This window comes from Pinus tabuliformis, chromosome 1_2, assembly GCF_031772625.1.
Source record: "Pinus tabuliformis cultivar Carrire ecotype Pingquan chromosome 1_2, CPIR1, whole genome shotgun sequence".
Classification (NCBI taxonomy): domain Eukaryota; kingdom Viridiplantae; phylum Streptophyta; class Pinopsida; order Pinales; family Pinaceae; genus Pinus; species Pinus tabuliformis.
Genome location: NC_142298.1, coordinates 1,181,175,702 through 1,181,194,561, shown reverse-complemented (window position 1 = coordinate 1,181,194,561; position 18,860 = coordinate 1,181,175,702).

The window sequence follows — 18,860 nt, the reverse complement described above, 5'->3', positions numbered from 1 at the left end:
TAAAATATGAAATGGTAAAAATGAAATTCCTTTTCTCATATTTATGGTCATTTTTTATGATTATTTAATTATATTTTATTATTTTGACCTAAATTTTACCTAATTTTACCATGTATTATATATTTTTAATCTTTTGGTGATGTTATGAGTAGGTTAACAACTGTTTGAAGGGACTAATGATATTTTTTGAGTTAAAGCATATCATTTTGACAAAGGAGCATACTTTTATCACTTTTCGGGCTCTGTAAACTCATGAAAAACGAACCCCCTTGAGTCCTCTTTCAGCGCTTTTCAAACTCCCTAAACATGAAAATATTGTCGAGCACTTGTCTTTTCAAACTCGTTAAAGTAAATGAAAAGATATCTACTCAGTATAAGTTTAACCCTTTTCTAGAATGAGATAGACTATTTACGAAAAAGGAATACCTTGGTCGAACATGGCTAAGAGGTTCTCTTTAGTATCATTTTTTTCCTTTTCAGACTCAATAGACTATTTACAAAAAGGAACCTTTGGAGTTTTCTTTTTTGCCTGTTTTCAAACTCTCTAAACGTGAAAAATATGTCGAGTTTCGCCTTCAATAGACTCGTAAAAACATCAAACAACGATGGACTCATCGAACATGACGCGACCAAAACACTCCTTCTAAGTGTTTGTTAAAAATACTTAGAGGGATTCATCTGAAGGATGAAATTACAGATCAAGCATATGTTATCCTCTTCAAGCTCATAAAAAATAAAGAGGTAATGACCTGAAATGTTCGGTAAATTGGGAAAACAGGGTACTCGACCTATTAATTGCAGTGATTCGCCCTTGAACATGACACTCTTTCATTTCATCTCCATGATTATTGGGTTGGGAAATCTACTTGTCTTTGTGGTTCATCCCACCATATTAAAAGCCTTTGTATTCAATTTTGGGTCAATGTTGCCAACTCCATTTAGTGTCGCTGATATGTTCAAGAGAAGTCTTTCAGTTGATATATGATACAATACTCTTAAGCCTTCATTCATGTCTTTTGTTCCTAAACCAGTTCCACATCAACATCATTTTGTCTCAAGTACCAATTTTGTCTCATTGATGGGGGATACATCAAGGCCCTCTTGTGACAGGCCGCTTCTTATCGACATAAGCTCATTATCCAGGAAGTTAACTTAGAAAATCCCTTTGGTACCTTAGAGCTCGCATACATCAATGGAAATTTTCCTCACTCTTAGTGACAGGTTTTCATCATTGGCCTTCGACCGAAATATTTTATGTGGTATTTGACTTCAACTCATTCATTCACACCATATGGATTGTACTACAGTACCTTGAGAACCATTAACATCATCGATGGTTTCTCTCATGTTTGTTAATGGCTTACATCATTAGTTGGTAATCAGATGGTGTCTACCATGTTTGAATTCAGCTCATTTATTCGCATGGTTAGACTCGTACGTTGGAAGATTGAGTGAATGAGATAGAAGACCTTGGATGGTTACAACTCGAAAAATTATACAACTGATAGTACACTGTCTCTGAACTCTAATCTCAAATGAGTCTTCCTTTGAACTGACATGCATGAGTTATTTATGAGTGAATCTTCATTTAAATGGTGTGGCACTGAGGATGCACTGGTGCACTTCCCCACTACTAAACTCCTACTAGTTCCTCCAACAATTAGAACTAGTTTAACTGACTATAACTCAGTTAGACTGAGCTATCTAATTACAACTCAAAATAACTCAACCTGGGCCCCTAAAATTTATGGATCACTCTACATGACTCTAGATAAACTTCCAACTCAGATTTCCTAAGCTAACTAAGTCAACTTAACTTAGTTAACTATTACAAGTTGCTATGAGAAAAGAATTACAATTTTAATTCACAATTTAATTCAAGGACAAATTAAATTGGAATTTCTTATTGCTATTTTTAAGACTCTGTGGGATATTCTCCTACAAATTGTCTGCTCAAGAAGTCCAAGAAGAAGTCCTCGGGAGGAGTGGAAAGTGAGGCTCTTGCCTCACAATTCGAATTGGACTTTACCCTCATTGCATGCATGGTCTCATCAATGATGGGCAGTGTATGGTACCTAGACAGTGGAGCTTCTTTCCACATGTTTGGTAACAAGGATCTCTTCAGTGACTTGGAGGAGAATGATCTCTAGATGCATATCAAGATGGGTGATGATGGGATGTATAGTGCTATTGGCTTGGGTACAATTACCTTTTAGAGGGATTCGGGTGCTCCCTTCACTTTGTGAGATGTTATGTATGTTCCTGGTTTGAATACGAACTTGATATCTATTTCCATGTTGGAGGATAGAGGCTATGATGTGATATTTAGGAAGGGAAAGTTGTTCCTTTGTCACATATCGATGGTACAGGTAAAGAGGATAGGGATTCAGGTGAAGAATCTTTATAAGTTGCATGTAGAAGATTGTGTTGCATTATGCATGAAAGTAGATAAAGTGTAGATTCGAGACATCCATGAGTTATGGAACAGATGGTTGGGTCACTTGCATCATGGCACTTTGAAAATAATGCAGCAAATTTCGATTGGTCTTCCCAAAGGTACAATAGATAAAGTTGATACATGCAAAGGGTGTACTTTGGGAAAATTCACCAAAGCTTCCTTTCATGACAAAGACAGTCGAGGGAGTGTTAAAAATAGTACAATCTAACTCTCTGCTTCAAAAACCAACTCAAGCCAACACTTAGCCAATTCTGTTGCCTATCAAACCCCTACTTCCTTGCACAATTCCTAAGAGAATCAACTCATATTTAATTGGGAAATCCTTCCTCCATAACCATGCAATCCAAACTTAGGTCCTCAACTAATTGCATGCACCATCTGTACAAATCAGAAAATTATACAACTGATAGTACACTGTCTCTGAACTCTAATCTCAACTGAGTCTTCCTATGAACTGACATGCATGAGTTATTTATGAGTGAATATTCAGTTAAATGGTGTGGCACTAAGGATGCACTGGTGCACTTCCCCACTACTAGACTCCTACTAGTTCCTCCAGTAGTTAGAACTAGTTTAATTGACTATAACTCAGTTAGACTGAGTTATCTAATTACAACTCAAAATAACTCAACCTGGGCCCCTAAAATTTAGGGATCACTCTACATGACTCTAGATAGACTTCCAACTCAGATTTCCTAAACTAAGTCATCTTAACTTAATTAACTATTACAAGTTGCTATGAGAAAATAATTACAATTTTAATTCACAATTCAGTTCAAGGACAAATTAAATTGGAATTTCTTGTTGTTATTTTTAAATCATCTTGTTTATTCGATTACATCAATGACATAGCATTTTGAGGAAGGGTAATATACAATGAACATAAATAAATTACATTTATTAGTTAATATCAAATATTATTACTTAGAGTTGTGACCCTGAGCATGGATGTGTCTTGTAACCACTTTATCAGGAGTCTTCTTGACAACTTATTACTCACAACTATATCATTCATTTATATTATATATAAATTATATACTTTGGAAAATGATTTTATGGGCTCTTGTCCCTTTTTATATGCCTTCTTCATTAATGAATCATTTGGTTTATTACACACAATGCAATGATCATAAACCATGTTACTTTAGTTATATCAATTAAAGTTATTTAGTTATTGGGGATCTTGTTCATTAATATGCTTGTATAAAACTCTTAGCTTGTGACTCTTTTTTGTTTCTAGTAACAATTAATTTATAAATTGGTATCAACAAAGCTCTTGGTTGGTGTACCTTCTTTTAATCAACTGAATTAGCTATGGAGAAAATAATTTATATTACCCAAACAACAATGTGATGGTTGACCAAAGTTAAAAAGAGAAACATTTTTTAAAGGGTAAAAAAAGGGAAAATGCTTTACTCCAAAAGTAGACATCATTACCTAAAATAAGTACATAATAGATTGGAAAAATTCCATAATTATGCTATAACTAATGGGTATATAAACTTTCATATATGAAAAACAATAATATGACTATTTTTGGTAGAGTAACCATCAAGTATTGGTCATAATTTGGAAGGTTGTAAATGATAATGGTAAGAAGCGTTAAACAAATGTTCATGGCATGCCATACAAACAAGGTACCTACCTTTGCATTTATGATGCATAACCACTAATAAATCACGTCTAGGAGATGCCACCACCAAATTTATGTCTATTGCCACAACGTGAGAATTGAATAATCACACCCATAATAGACTAGTTGCCTAATATGAAGAAAAATGAGAAGAAATGTTATGAAACCAGCTCAAGAAAAGATAGAAAAGATAGATCAATGCCTTAGAATTCAGCCTCTTCGAGGGGGAAACCTCCTTTACATCACATAAATGAACAATTCTTGGATGATACAAATGACAAAACCTCCTTTATATATATAGGAGTCTAAGGAGTCACAATATAATCCAACCGACCTAACAATAATAATATAAAGCCACAAAAATAACAATAGAGGGATTCTATGGGGCACAGAAATAACAATATGGGGGTAATAGGGGCACAACAATATAAATAAGGGGTATAACTACAATAGTAATGGGGTAATCACTAGTATTATAGGGACCCAACATGCCCCTCTCCTTCAAAAAAGTGTTTTCCTCAACGCTTGAGTAGTTCTGGATACTTCTGCATAAAATTCTCATCCTCCCATGTGGAATCTTCAGCGGATAAGTTCTTCCACTTGATAAGATACTCTGAAATTGATCGATTTCGTAGCTGTCGAGTTCTTGTTTCTGTGACTGCTTCCGGTTCCAATATAATTTTTCCTTCCTCTTCAAGTTCTGGCAATATTGTTTGAATTGGGAGCTTGTCACCTATAACCTTCTTTAAACATGAAACATGGAAAACTGGGTGCAATCGAGAAGCTGCAGGAAGCTCCAATTTGTATGCCATAGTACCAATCTTTTGCAACACCTTGTATGGACCATAATACTTTGGTGATAATTTATTATCCTTCTTAGCTTGCTTTAGGGACATTTGCTTATATGGTTGTAGCCGTAGGAATACCCAATCACCTACATCAAAACTTCTTTCACTGCGATGTTGATCTGCCTGTTGTTTCATTCTATTTTGTGCCAACACGAGGTTATCCTTTAAGAGTTGGAGGACTTGTTGTTGATGTTCCACTGCCTGAACCTTAGAATTTTCTCTTAAATATGATGTGATGGATGGTGGTTGATACCCATAAAGTGCCATAAATGGGGTCATTTTTGTTGCTGTATGGAAGGAAGTGTTATACCACCATTCAGCCAGAGGCAACCATTTGACCCATTGTGTCTGTTTATCAGATACAAAGCAACGAAGATATCCTTCCAAACATTTGTTTACTATCTCAGTTTGCCCATCAGATTGAGGATGATAAGATGAGCTATGAGCTAACTGAGTACCAAGACAAGAAAATAATTCTGTCCAAAAATTTCCAGTGAAAATGGGATCTCTGTCACTTACAATAATCTTTGGGTTTCCATGTAGCTTTTGAACTGTTTCCATAAATGCAGTAGAAACTGTACTGGCTTTAAATGGATGTGATAATGCACAAAAGTGTGCATACTTGGTAAGTCTGTCAACTACCACCATGATGACACTCTTTCCCTCAGACTTGGGTAAACCTGTGATAAAATCCATTGAAACCTCCTCCCAACGTTGGCTTGGAATGGATAAAGGTTGTAATAGACCCGGTGTCTTAATTGTTTCAACTTTATTTTGCTGGCAAACCAAACATTCCGCCACAAACTTTTGAATATCTGATTTAAGGCCATCCCAAAAAAATTCCTTCTTAACCCTGTGGTAAGTTTTTAAAAATCCTGAGTGCCCTCCTAAGGGAGAAGTGTGCAATTCCATAAGAATCTTTTGTTTTAGCTGGGAATTCTTACAGAGGTATAAGCGATCTTTGTACCATAACGAATCATTTTTCCAGCTAAATGTATCAGAAGTACTGGAATCTTGTTGTAGCTTTCGAATAAGTGCCCACACTTCTTCGTCATTCTTCCATTCCTCCCTTGCTTCGTTTATCCAATCTGGTTGGATAATAGAAATGGCACACAACAATGCTTCCACATCCTCATCCTTTCTTGAGAGTGCATCTGCCACCACATTTTGCTTCCCTTTTTTGTAGATGATTTCAAAGTCATAACCCAACATCTTTGTGACCCACTTTTGTTGCTCTTCAGAGGATAATCTTTGTTCTAAAAAGTATTTAAGGCTATCATGATCCGTTTTTACCTTGAAGTGTCTTCCCATTAGGTAGGGTCGCCATTTCTTAAGTGCATGGAGTATTGCCAACATTTCCTTCTCATAAATAGCTTTGCTTAAAAACTTTCCCTTGATTGGACGACTTTCAAAAGCAATGGGTCTTTCATCTTGCATTAGAACAACACCAATTCCATTTCCTGAAGCATCACATTCCACAATAAAGGTTTTTGTGAAGTCCGGTGTAGCTAAGACCGGTGCTTGGCACATTGCCTCTTTAAGATGTTCAAAGGCCTTTGTTGCTTCCGGAGTCCATGAAAATGAATCTTTCTTCAATAATGTTGTTAGAGGTGCTGCTATTCTCCCATAATTCTTAACAAACTTGCGATAATACCCTGTCAACCCAAGAAATCCTCGCAGATGCTTTATGGATGTGGGGATTTTCCATTCCTTAATGGCTTTAATTTTGCTAGGGTCTACCTTAACTCCTTCATGAGATACAATATGACCCAAATATTCCACCTCCTGGACTCCAAAGAAACATTTGGATCTTTTTGCATATAATTGTTTCTCCTCCAATAGTTGTAGCACCCTGTCAACATGTTCAACATGATCCTTCCAAGACTTGCTGTAGATTAGTATATCATCAAAAAATACTAACACAAATTTTCTAAGGAATGGTTTGAAAATTGAATTCATCAAACCTTGAAATGTTGAAGGTGCATTGGTAAGGCCAAAAGGCATGACCAAAAATTCATAATGACCCTCATGAGTTCTAAATGTCGTTTTTGGAATGTCTTCAATCTTCATTCTGATTTGATGATATCCCGAACGAAGATCCAACTTGGTGAAGTAAATTGATCCATGCAATTCATCCAGTAATTCATCAATAACAGGAATGGGGAACTTATCTTTAATAGTGAGCTTGTTGAGCTCCCTATAATCCGGACACATGCGCCATGATCCATCCTTCTTGTGCACCAATACTACTGGAGCTGAGAAAGAACTTTGACTCGGTTGAATTATACCAGCCTCTAGCATTTCTGCAACCATACGTTCAATTTCACTTTTTTGGGCATAGGGATATCTGTACGGCCTGATGTTTGGAGGAACACTTCCTGGAATCAGATGAATAGCATGATCATGATCACGCATAGGTGGGAGACCTTTTGGAGTCTCAAATACCTTGGAATGATTGTCCAGGACTTTTTGGAGATCTGGAGAAATAGATGATTCCAATGTGGAAACATCTAGCGAACATAATTGTGCAATTACACCTCTTTGCTCCTTTTTTAGAAGCTTTGTCATGCCATTAGAGCTGATTATCTTTCCTGGTTTCCCTGCAATACCCCTTAATTCAACTTCCTTTCCTTCCGTAGAAAATTTGATGAAAAGTTCTTGAAAATTAAAAGCTATTGTACCCAAGGATTGTAGCCATTGGACTCCTAGTACAACATCAGCACCTCCCATTGGAATGGAAAGCATTGGGCTAGTCAATACATATTCTCCCATGGATAGCTTGATATTATGGCACTTTCCAGAGCAATTTATTGTTCCTCCATTTGCAATCATCACTTGACACTCTGGTGCTGGATATAGGAAGCAATTCAATTCTTTTGCTACCCTACAATGAATAAAATTGTGGGTGCTTCCTGAATCAATCAACACTATTACCTTTTTCTTCTTGATTTGTCCTTCTATCTTGATGGTTTGAGGAGTGGTAATTCCCACCAATGCATTACAAGATATGGTCGGATTTATTTGTTCTTCATCTAGGCTTTGTTCCTGGAGTATATCTTCTTCTTTTGACCTTTCTTGCTCCTTTTCTTCCTCTTCACAATCTATGTAGAATAATTTCTTCTCAGCACACTTATGACCTTTAGTGTATTTGCTATCACAACTGTAACAAAGCCCTTTTGCTCTTTTTTCTTCCAATTGTTGTGGTGTCAACCTTATAGGTTGTGGAAGACTAGGGGCAACAACACTTCCATCTTTATAGTTGTGAGTGGTATGCTTCCTGGTTGCCATAATTTTGCTTTCCATTTTTCTTGCTAACCTGAATGCCTTCTCTAATGAATCAGGTTCCCAAAGGCGAACATCATGTTGGATATTATCCTTTAAAGACCCTATGAACACATCAATCCTATGCTCCTCTGGAATATCTTTTACCCTTATGTTCAATTTTTGGAACTCCTCAATGTGCTCCATTACTGAACCCTTTTGTTTGAGACTTATCAATTGGCTAAAAAAATTGTTGCTTTTTGTATCTTCATAATGTGCTATCAATTGTTCCAGTAAAAATTGCCCAAGTGATAAATTGTTTATGAGAGCAAAGCCATTGATACCATACAAACTGATTTGGTTCCAAATATACAGTTGCCATACGTACCTTTTGTGCGTTTTGCACATTATTGAGATCGAAGAATTGCTCCATCTGTAATATCCATGTGGCGGGATCCTTGCCATCAAACTTCCTCATATCGATTTTTGGAATATGGTGATTCTTTGATCCAACATTAGCGTCTATGGAATCATGATTAACATTTCTTTTGTTCTCATCATGAGTTTCCTTTACTACCTTTTCACCATTAGTGACCCTTTCTTGTAGCAACTTCTTCAATTCTTCCATGTCTGTCTTCAAATCTATCTTCAAATCGTCCATCTTAGCTTCCACGCCATTTATCTTAGATTCCACGCCACTTATCTTAGCTTCTGTTAGCTTTTGTGAGCGTGACATTTGTTGCACTTGTTCTTGTAATTTTGATATATCATGTAGCATTTCTTCCTTTTCTTCATGAGTCATGCTAGAGCTTTCAGGTTCCTTACTAGGTGTTTTCATTTTCTTTCCTCGGGGCATCAGTTACCGATAATAATGCTTACTATGCCCTTTGAATTCCGTTAAACCAAGCTTACACAAAAATAAAAAAAAAAACTACACACCTTTTTTCACTTTATAGAAGCCTGATATTGAATCTGATGTATCTCTGTAATTTCGGATCATCCAGTTCTGAAATTGCTACCTGTAGTAGCCTTCTGCATCCTCTTTCCAATGCCACAAGTCTGAGCCAAATTGGATTCTCCAAGGAAGAGTTATGTGAAATCTCCCACAGTGACGTGCTTTTAGACTAGTTCAATAGAGCTAACTTGTACGACGTACCACGCGTCACTGTTTCAACCTTTGAATCTGAAACGCACATACAAGAAACTACAATCCGCCCTCTTTTTGTACCTTCTTACGAAATTTCAATCCGATCCCCAGAGAGAAAGTTATGATTATTTTCCCTAGGTCACCTATTTTGAATGTAATTCAGGAGTCTACAAAAAGACCAACTTCCTTAGATCATATCTCCGCAAATATCGCGCAAAAAGCTCTAAAATTTGGACCCAAGGTTCAGCGTGATTTCTTCTCAAATGGATTTTTTTTGCGACTTCTGAAACATCACAGAAAAAGAGTTATAGCAAAAATTCCACGATGACCTGTTTGGAGCAGAGAAACCCTAGAATCCAAAGCTCTGATACCAAATGTTATGAAACTAGCTCAAGAAAAGATAGAAAAGATAGATCAACGCCTTAGAATTCAGTCTCTTCGAGGGGGAAACCTCCTTTACATCACATAAATGAACAATTCTTGGATGATACAAATGACAAAACCTCCTTTCTATATATAGGAGTCTAAGGAGTCACAATATAATCCAGCCGACCTAACAATGATAATATAAAGCCACAAAAATAACAATAGAGGGATTCTATGGGGCATAGAAATAACAATATGGAGGTAATAGGGGCACAACAATATAAATAAGGGGTATAAATACAATAGTAATGGGGTAATCACTAGTATTATAGGGACCCAACAAGAAAACTATTAGAGATAAATACAATTATTTCCATTCATAGGTAATACATTGAAATATGCATGGATGCTACTATGTAGATTGTAGTTTCCTTAAAATTTATTGATAATATTGGTTTTTGGATGTAACCACTACCAATAATGTTATTTGCAATGTCATTTACTTAAACTCAACCCCCTATTTGCTAATTATTTATACATCTACTTTGGTATATAAAATATGGGTGATGTTGGAAGAGGGTTGTTTAATATAAATTATTTAAAAATATTATATATTGTATAGTTACAAAGTTTAAAGACAAGATCTAAAAATTATTAAAATCTTTATTAAGAGGAAGTTGAAATAATATAAATATTTTGTAAAAAGAATTGATCAAAAATATTTTTCTAATATTTTGATTTTGAACAACAATAAAAAAATGAATATTACCAAAATTAAGACCAACACTTGTGATCTCCATAGTGAAAATGGTCATTGGTCTAATCCAAAAACACCTTGGGATGAGTAGATTTTTAAATGTGGTAAAAAGGAGGTTGAAGATGGGCACAATTCCCTTTTAATTACTCCCCTGCCCTTGATGATATGAGACATAATTTTACCCAATTCCATAACTCAACTAATCTTCAAGAACTTCTTGTTTATGAAAACAAAAATGACCTTAACACTTTCATTTCTAGTATATTAAAGTACAAAAATGACATTCTAAAGTAGATCTGGCATATTTTCCTTTATTTGTCTAATAAACCTTGTTACAGACTATTTTGTCACATCTGGTCAATAGGCCTACAAATCGGGTCATTCAACATCCATATACATTTTGTCATCATCCCTTCACAAAGCCCTAAGTATCATTTCTCCAAAAAGTCTAAGTTTATGGGACTAACTGCTCAAAATCATTGTTTTAATCCCCAACGCACTTGGCCCTTTATCCCACTTGTGCTTAGTGCAGGTTGCATTCCTGGCCACCAACGTTGACCAACACAAGTTTCTCCTTTCTGTAGGTGTGTTGATTCTAGAAATTTTAGAAAAATAAAAAATATCTTTGAAGCTTCCTCTTCTAGAAGCTTCAAAGGTGGTTTTAACTATCTACCTCGGATAGAGATCTAAAATTCCTATTTGATCCTATCCTAATGGACTTATCTCTTATCCCTTGGGCTCATCCTCCCATCATAAGTGGGTCTCAAGCCTAAGATGGTAAATCCTAAAAATACCCTTGTTATCCTATATATTTATTGTCTTCCATAGCCTCATGGTGAGATTGATTATGCCCTCATGTTGCTGATTTGAGCCTAAATGAGTTACCATATTCATGCATTAGGGTTGGTGTTGAGGTGTACTTTGTGACAATGATGGACAAGTCAACTTGGGGAGATATCTACAAAGTCAGCTTCTATTTATGGTTGTAAACTCTCTTGTATATCTATTAATACAAAGAGTATCTTGTTTTCCTATATTTGTTGTGTTATGTTAGCACTCATGTATTTCAATGCCTTGTTGATTCATTGAATGGAGATGTTAGAATATGCTACATGGATGTTGTGGATCATTTTCTTGTTTTAGTCATATGTGCAGGTTCTAATTATAGCGCTTGGAGCTGGAATTGGAACTTACAAGTGAGGAGGAAAGGAAGGCTTGTTACAACTTCGAGGTAGGGTTCTTTCCCATTCTCTAATTTATCTAAGGAAAACTTTATGCCTTTTGTATTTTGTTGTTCTAGGTTAGACCACTAGACCTAGGGAATTCACCTTTGTCCGCAATAGTGAAAATTCTACATAACAAATTGGCAACCATACTGGAGAATGATTCTTCCCTTAGTGGTTTCCTTGACCTTCGCACCTTTTTCACCTCTTAAATATACCTTAATTTACTCACTCATACATTGATTAGCCTTAGGAAAACACCAGTTTGAGCTTGGTTGCATTTCTTGTGATGTATTTTGACTGAAATTGCTCCAGCGCACTCCCTGATGTAGAGACAGAGTGCTTCAGTGCACCTGAGCCTTCTCTCTACCTACGTTGCAGCGCATTGGTGTCCCTTTTGCACCTGTGTTGATCCTATAGGATGAAAAAAAAATACATTCCTTGCCTTTCTCTTTGATCTTCTTTGGTCTAGAATGTTTTCTTGAGTTTTCTAAGTTTATCAATGTCTCTTTGAAGCCAATACAACACTTTATTTGGTGTGAAATTGAGTGAATTTTCCTTTGGTTGTTACTCATAGGTTTTCTTTAGTTTCTTAACAATTTTTTAGTGTTTTTACTTTCATTTTTGAATTTTGTATGAGTGCTAATCGCCTTTGAGTGTCAGCATCCTCTATTAATGAAATCTCATATCACTTTTTATTTCATTGGGTTGCATAATTTTTGTGAAATTTCCTTTACTTACACTTGAATGGTTCTTTTATTGTATTAGTGAAAGAAGGTATTGTTGTGCATAAGTAGTCTTTTTATATTGTTCTTTCGCTAATATGGAATCATATTGTGTCTTTTTTGAAGAATTATCTTGCATATATTACATTTGCATAGTTAGAATTCTCATTTTCACTACAGGAAAGAAAATTGTGCATAGATTACAATTGCATATTTTTCATGGAAATTGTGCATAGATTTTACTGCATGGTTTGGCATCATATATAGACTTGATTTGGATAGGAATAGTGAATTTGAGGAGATCTATTGTTGCATCAATTGTTTTTTGCATTGTTTATTGATTTCTTCTTCCCCTACTTAGTTAGGCCTTTCATTATTAAAAGGAAAATGAAAAGAATTATTTTTGTCATATTAGTTGCATCGTAGGTGTGTTCAAGTGACATCAAGTTTTGAGCCTTGAATCGAAACATAATTCAAGATAATCTTCTAAAATTCACTCAATCAACCTAAGGAGAATTTGTCACATTAACGCGAACATTTAGAGGTCTAGGCTAGAGACGTGTTCTAGCATCTTAAAATGTAGGAGCTGTCATTTTTTTTCCAATGTTGCATTCCAAGGGCGATATCTCATTCCACGTACATAAGTGTATCAAATTGTTCTCCATGTACCTTTGGGTATATCGGATGGCTCTCCGTGCATGATAAGTATACTAGAACGCTCTCATCGAATGGTTACGCATTAGACAACACCACTACGGACTGCGCTTCCACGTACCTTCGATTATATTTTGGAAGTCCCCACTAGGTTGTTATCCATCCATAGGTAACCAAGTCAGTCGCCTTGTATATTGTGATACACCAAACACAACATTTGGGGATATTTCTTGCACATACATAAATCCTTGGTTTACCAAGGTGGTATATTGCAGTTCACAGTAACTTAGTAATCCTTATATGCCTAGTTACCCATTTGTTTTATTTTGTGTCTTTAATTTCTAAATCAATTAATTGACCACAAAACAACATCATCACAATGGAACATCTCCTTAGTATATCTTAGGTTGAGACTAATGGAAACAGTTCCTGAGTTTACCAATCAAGGAAACCCCTCTGACGGTAATCCTGGTCCTTTTCCTTCTTTTGGAAATATTGGTGCTCCTTTTATAGAAACGTTGTCCCTTCCCGGATTTACCATTGTTTTTCCAGTTTGGTTGTTTTTGACCCCTATGGTTCTGAATGTCCAAGCTTCTCCTCAACCAAGTTCTCCTCCACCCGAAAAATATCAACCTCAAGTTGATCCTAAATTTGACCCTTTACCTTCTTCACCTATTATTTCTTCATCCCTTTCTTCCTCCTCGCCTACTGAAAGTATTGATTCTAGTAACCAGGAAGCTAAGAAGAAGAAGAAAATGATGAAGAATAAGAAGAAAAATAAGCAAGGGGGAAGCAAGCAACCACTGCTACCAATGAAACTAGTGTGGAGAAACCTTCCAATCAGCCCCACAAAGTTAAATTCCCTTGCAATTTATGTAAGGGTGACCACCTTCTTAGAAATTTCCTTGGTATTCCATAGGTATTAGAAGTGCGGTCCACAAGCTCACATCAACCTTTGTCGTCACCTTCTAGAGATCATGTTGGTGACAAACCAACAACTAGTGATCATAAGGTCCATGGGAATAAGTGTAAATTTAAGTTTCCCTATAGGTTATGTGAAGGGAATCATCCTATTCACCTTTTTCCTTATATGGATGAAGCCTTAAAAGTGTTGGAAAACCTTACAGCTTCTCAGCCTTGTCTTTCGGCGAGTTATCAAAATATTTCCCCTAAGCCTCCACTAGTTGATGAAGTGATTGATCAAAATATGTCTCCAATCAATCCCACTCACTTTGAACGTGAATCCCATGAGTTTTTTCTCAACCAACCATTGGTTGAGAAAATGGTTGACTCGATTCCACCTTCAATTGATTGTACCTTTCGCATAGAGAGTGAAGCTCATACTGCTTAGGTTCTTCTCATTTCTTTAGGTTCCAATGAACTAGGGGGAAATCCTCACATTTCAACGGCACACGGAGACAATCCTCCCATTCCCATGGAACTGGGGGCAACAATTTCGTTCCCACAGTACAGTGGAGTAGTTCTCCTGTTCCCATAGCACAAGGGGGAATTTCTCTCGTTCCCACAATACCCCCTCCAAGTAGTATGGTCACTTCTTTTTATTGGAGTCGACTGGCAGGATATCATCTTCCTCCTTATATTCCCTTCCAAACCATAGTACAGGCTTATAATATGATCATACATGGCACATTAATAAACGAAGGTGTGTCTGATAGTATTTTTTCCTCAACTACTTGGCAAGCTTTCAGTTCTCTGCAACTTGTGCCCGTTACCCAAAATATGTTGGCCTTTAACAAAGGAACCAGTCAACCATTAGGGATCCTTCCTCAATTGCCTATTACTTTGGAAGGAAAGATTGTCTATATCAATGTGATGGTAGTCCAAGGCCCTTTGTATTTTAATTTACTCCTTGGGCGTGACAATGTTTATGACATGGGGGCCTTGTCTCTTCACTCTTTCGTGTGATGTGTTTCCTACATGAAGGAAGAATCATGACCATTGACTAGCTTTCGCTCATTGGTCCTAATTTGACTCCCAATCAACCAGATTCCCTAGATGGTCCTTATATGCAATTGGGATCTCCCCCACCACAGATTAATTATGTGGCAACATGTTCATTCCCACGTCTACTAATGATCTAGTAGGTGATTTAGTGCATCATGTAATGGGAACACTGGCGCCTATATTTCCCCTGGGTCCTTTGATATGTATCCCTTCCAGAGCATTGTTCTCCCATCTAATGAGAGCTTCTTGGAAGCCATGGTCTTTGGGGATCCATGATTAATATAACCAGAGATCTCAGAGCAGAGTTATTTTTCTTATGTCAAGCTCATTAAAAAATGAAACAAGCTTCCTAAGAAGAGTTATTTTTCTTGTGTCAAGTTTGTTAAAAAATGAAACAAGGTCCCTTGAGCATAGTTATTTTCCTGTGTCAATCTCGTTTAAAAATGAAAGAGATCTCCCTCCAATTCAAGTCTTTGATTAGATCTCATAAATTCCCAGTCAAGTATTTCACTTAATCTCGTAAATGAACCTTCATTCCATCCACCTGTTAGTAATCAGTAGTCTACTTAGGTGCATGAAATTAAGATTGGGGGGCATGTACCTCAAATTGATTCATTATGTTGGGGGTATGCAAATTTATTTGAAGCATATTTTTTCTCTGTTTCAAGCTTGTGTAAAAATGAAACCAATTTCAAGCATAGTTTCCCATGTTTCAAGATTGTGTAAAAATGAAACCATTCTCATCCTATCTCTCATGATTTCCATTTTTATCAACATTTTTTTGCCAGATGAGCCTTGGTTTTCTCATTCCATCATCACCATCTATTTGGTTGATCATATACTTTCACTTGGTTGTTTTACCCTTGCCTGGGGAACCGCTGCAGTGAGTGATCTTATTAACTAACCTCTTGACCTCTACATGTTTTGAGTTGTTCCATCATGACCAGAACCAATTGCTACCTTTTATACCACTCGTTCCTCCAAGTGGAGTCCTCTTTTAGCTCTTTTTAGAATCTTTAAACATGAAAAGATTGTTGAGCACTTGTTTTTTCAAACTCGTTAAAGTAAATGAAAAGACATCTACCCATTATAAGTTTAACCCTTTTCTGGATTGGGATAGACTATTTATGAAAAAGGAATACCTTAGTCGAACATGGCTAAGAGGTTCTCCTAAGTATTGTTTTCTGCCTTTTCAAACTCAAGAGACAAGTTTACGAAAATGAACCTTTGGGGTTTTATTTTTCTCCTCTCTTTCAAACTCTCTAAACATGAAAAAGAAGTCAAGTTTCACCTTTGGTGGACTCGTAAAAACATCAAACATCGATGGACTCGTCAAGCATGGTGGGACCAAACTGATCCTTCTCAGGGTTCGTTAAATATACTCAGAGGGATTCATCTGAAGGATGAACTTACAGATCAAGCATATGTTATCCTCCTCAAGCTTGTCAAAAATAAAGAGGTACTGACCACAAATGGTTGGGGAAATTGGGAAAACAAGGTACTTAACCTATTAATGGTAGCGAGTCACTCTTGAAAATGACATTGTTCCACTTCATCTCCTTGGTTGTTGGATTGGGAAATTTTCTTGCCTCTTTGGTTCATCATACCGTGTTAAAAACCTATGCATTCATTTTTGGGTCAATGATGCCAACTCCATAAAGTGTCGTTGATATGTTCAAGAGAATTCATTCAATTGATATCTATTACAATACTCCTAAGCCTTCATTCATGTATGTCATTCATGAACCAGTTTCATATCAACATCATTTCATCTCAAATCTTGATACATGTTTCATGTCATTAATGGGGGATACATCAAGGCCCTCTTTGCGACGGGTCGCTTCCTGTCGACATCAACTCATTATATAGGAAGTTGACTTAGAAAATCCCTTTGGTACCTTGGAGCTTGCATACATCAATGGCAAGTTTCCTCGCTTTCAACGACAGGTCTTTATCATCAGCCTTTGATTAGAAAATTTGTGTGGTGTTTGACTTCAACTCATCCATTCACACCACATAGATTGTACTATAGTACCTTGAAAGCCATTAACATCATCGGTGTTTTCTCTCACATCTCTCACTGATGACATCATTGGTTAGTAATCATATGGTGTCTACCATGTTTGACTTCATCTCATTTATTTGCATGGTTAGACTCATACATCAAGTGATCGAGGGAATGAGATAGAATACCCTGGATATAGTTCCATCCATCTAGGTTGCATTTCAGGATTCATACAAGATCACAAAATATTATGGTTATGATCATACAAAATATTATCCAAGCATAGGTCCACAACTTTTCATCAGTGGACAAGATTCCTTGATCACTCTACATGTAATATTGGCTTATATGTTGAGCATGGGTATGCCTCCCTCAACAGTGGTGATGAAAATGTATTGTAACAGATGATGATCTCAACCAATTGTTCTTAATCCGCACTTGTCATAAGGTAAATCACTTCAGTCCTCAGTCATTGCTTCTGACTTTGTACTTTAGGGGACAATATGTTACAATCCATTTTGTCACATCTGGTTAATAGGCCTGCAAACTGAGCCATTCAACATCCATATGCATTTTTTCATCATCCCTTCAAAAATCCATAAGCATCATTTCTCCAAAAAAGTATGATTTTTTGGGACTAATTGCTCAAAATCATTATTTTAAGCCCCAATGCACCTAGCCCTTTAGCCCACCTGCGCTCAACGCAGGTTGCATGCCTAGTCACCAGCACTTACCAGCACAAGTTGCTCCTTTCTGCAGGTGCGTCGATTCTATAAATTCAGGAAAAATAAAAAAATATCTTTGAAGCTTCCTCTTCCAAAATCTTCCAAGGTGGTTTTAACTATTTACCTCAGATAGAGATCTCGAATTCTTATCTGATCCTATCCTAATGGACCTATCTCTTATCCCTTGAGGTCATCCTCCCATTATAAGTGGATCTCAAGCCTAAGATGGTAAATCCTAAACTACCCTTGTTATCCTATATACTTACTACCTTCCATAGCGTCATGGTTGAATTTTGGAGATTGATTATGCCCTCATGTTGCTGCTTTGAGCCTAAAGGATTCACCATATTCATGCATTAGGGTTGGTGTTGAGGTGTACTTTGTGACAAGGAAGGACAAGTCAACTTGGGGAGATATCTACAAAGTCATCTTCTATTTATGGTTGTAAACTCTCTCCTATATCTATTAGTACAAAGAGTATATTGTTTTCCTATATTTTTTGTGTTATGTTTGCACTCATGTATTTCAATGCTTTGTTTATTCATTGAATAGAGATGTTATACTATGTTGCATGGATATTGAGGATCCTTTGCTTGTTTTAGTCATATGTGTAGGTTCTAATTATAGCACTTGGAGTTGGAATTGGAACTTACAAGTGAGGAGGAAAGGAAGCCTCGCTACAACTTCGAGGTAGGCTTCTTTCCCATTCTCTAATTTCTCTAAGGAAAAATGTATGTTTTTTGTCTTCTGTTGTTCTAGGTAAGACCACTAGGCCTAGGGAATTCACCTTTGTCTGCAATAGTGAAAATTACGCAAAGAAACCCTTATTAGACTAGAGTGGTAAACATCATCATCATGATCATCATCAAATTGTAAAATGTAAAGTACATGAAAAGGTTCATCTCGAAACCATGTACACAAGGTAAGAATTGTTCATGCCATCACAGCCAGAAATAGTTCAACCATCTAGAATATGATGACCCTTTAGACTTAACTAAATTAATCAATTGAATTTAAATTGATGATCATTCACATACTCGTGAAAATTAATATATATATATATATATATATATATATATAGATAAGTTTAACA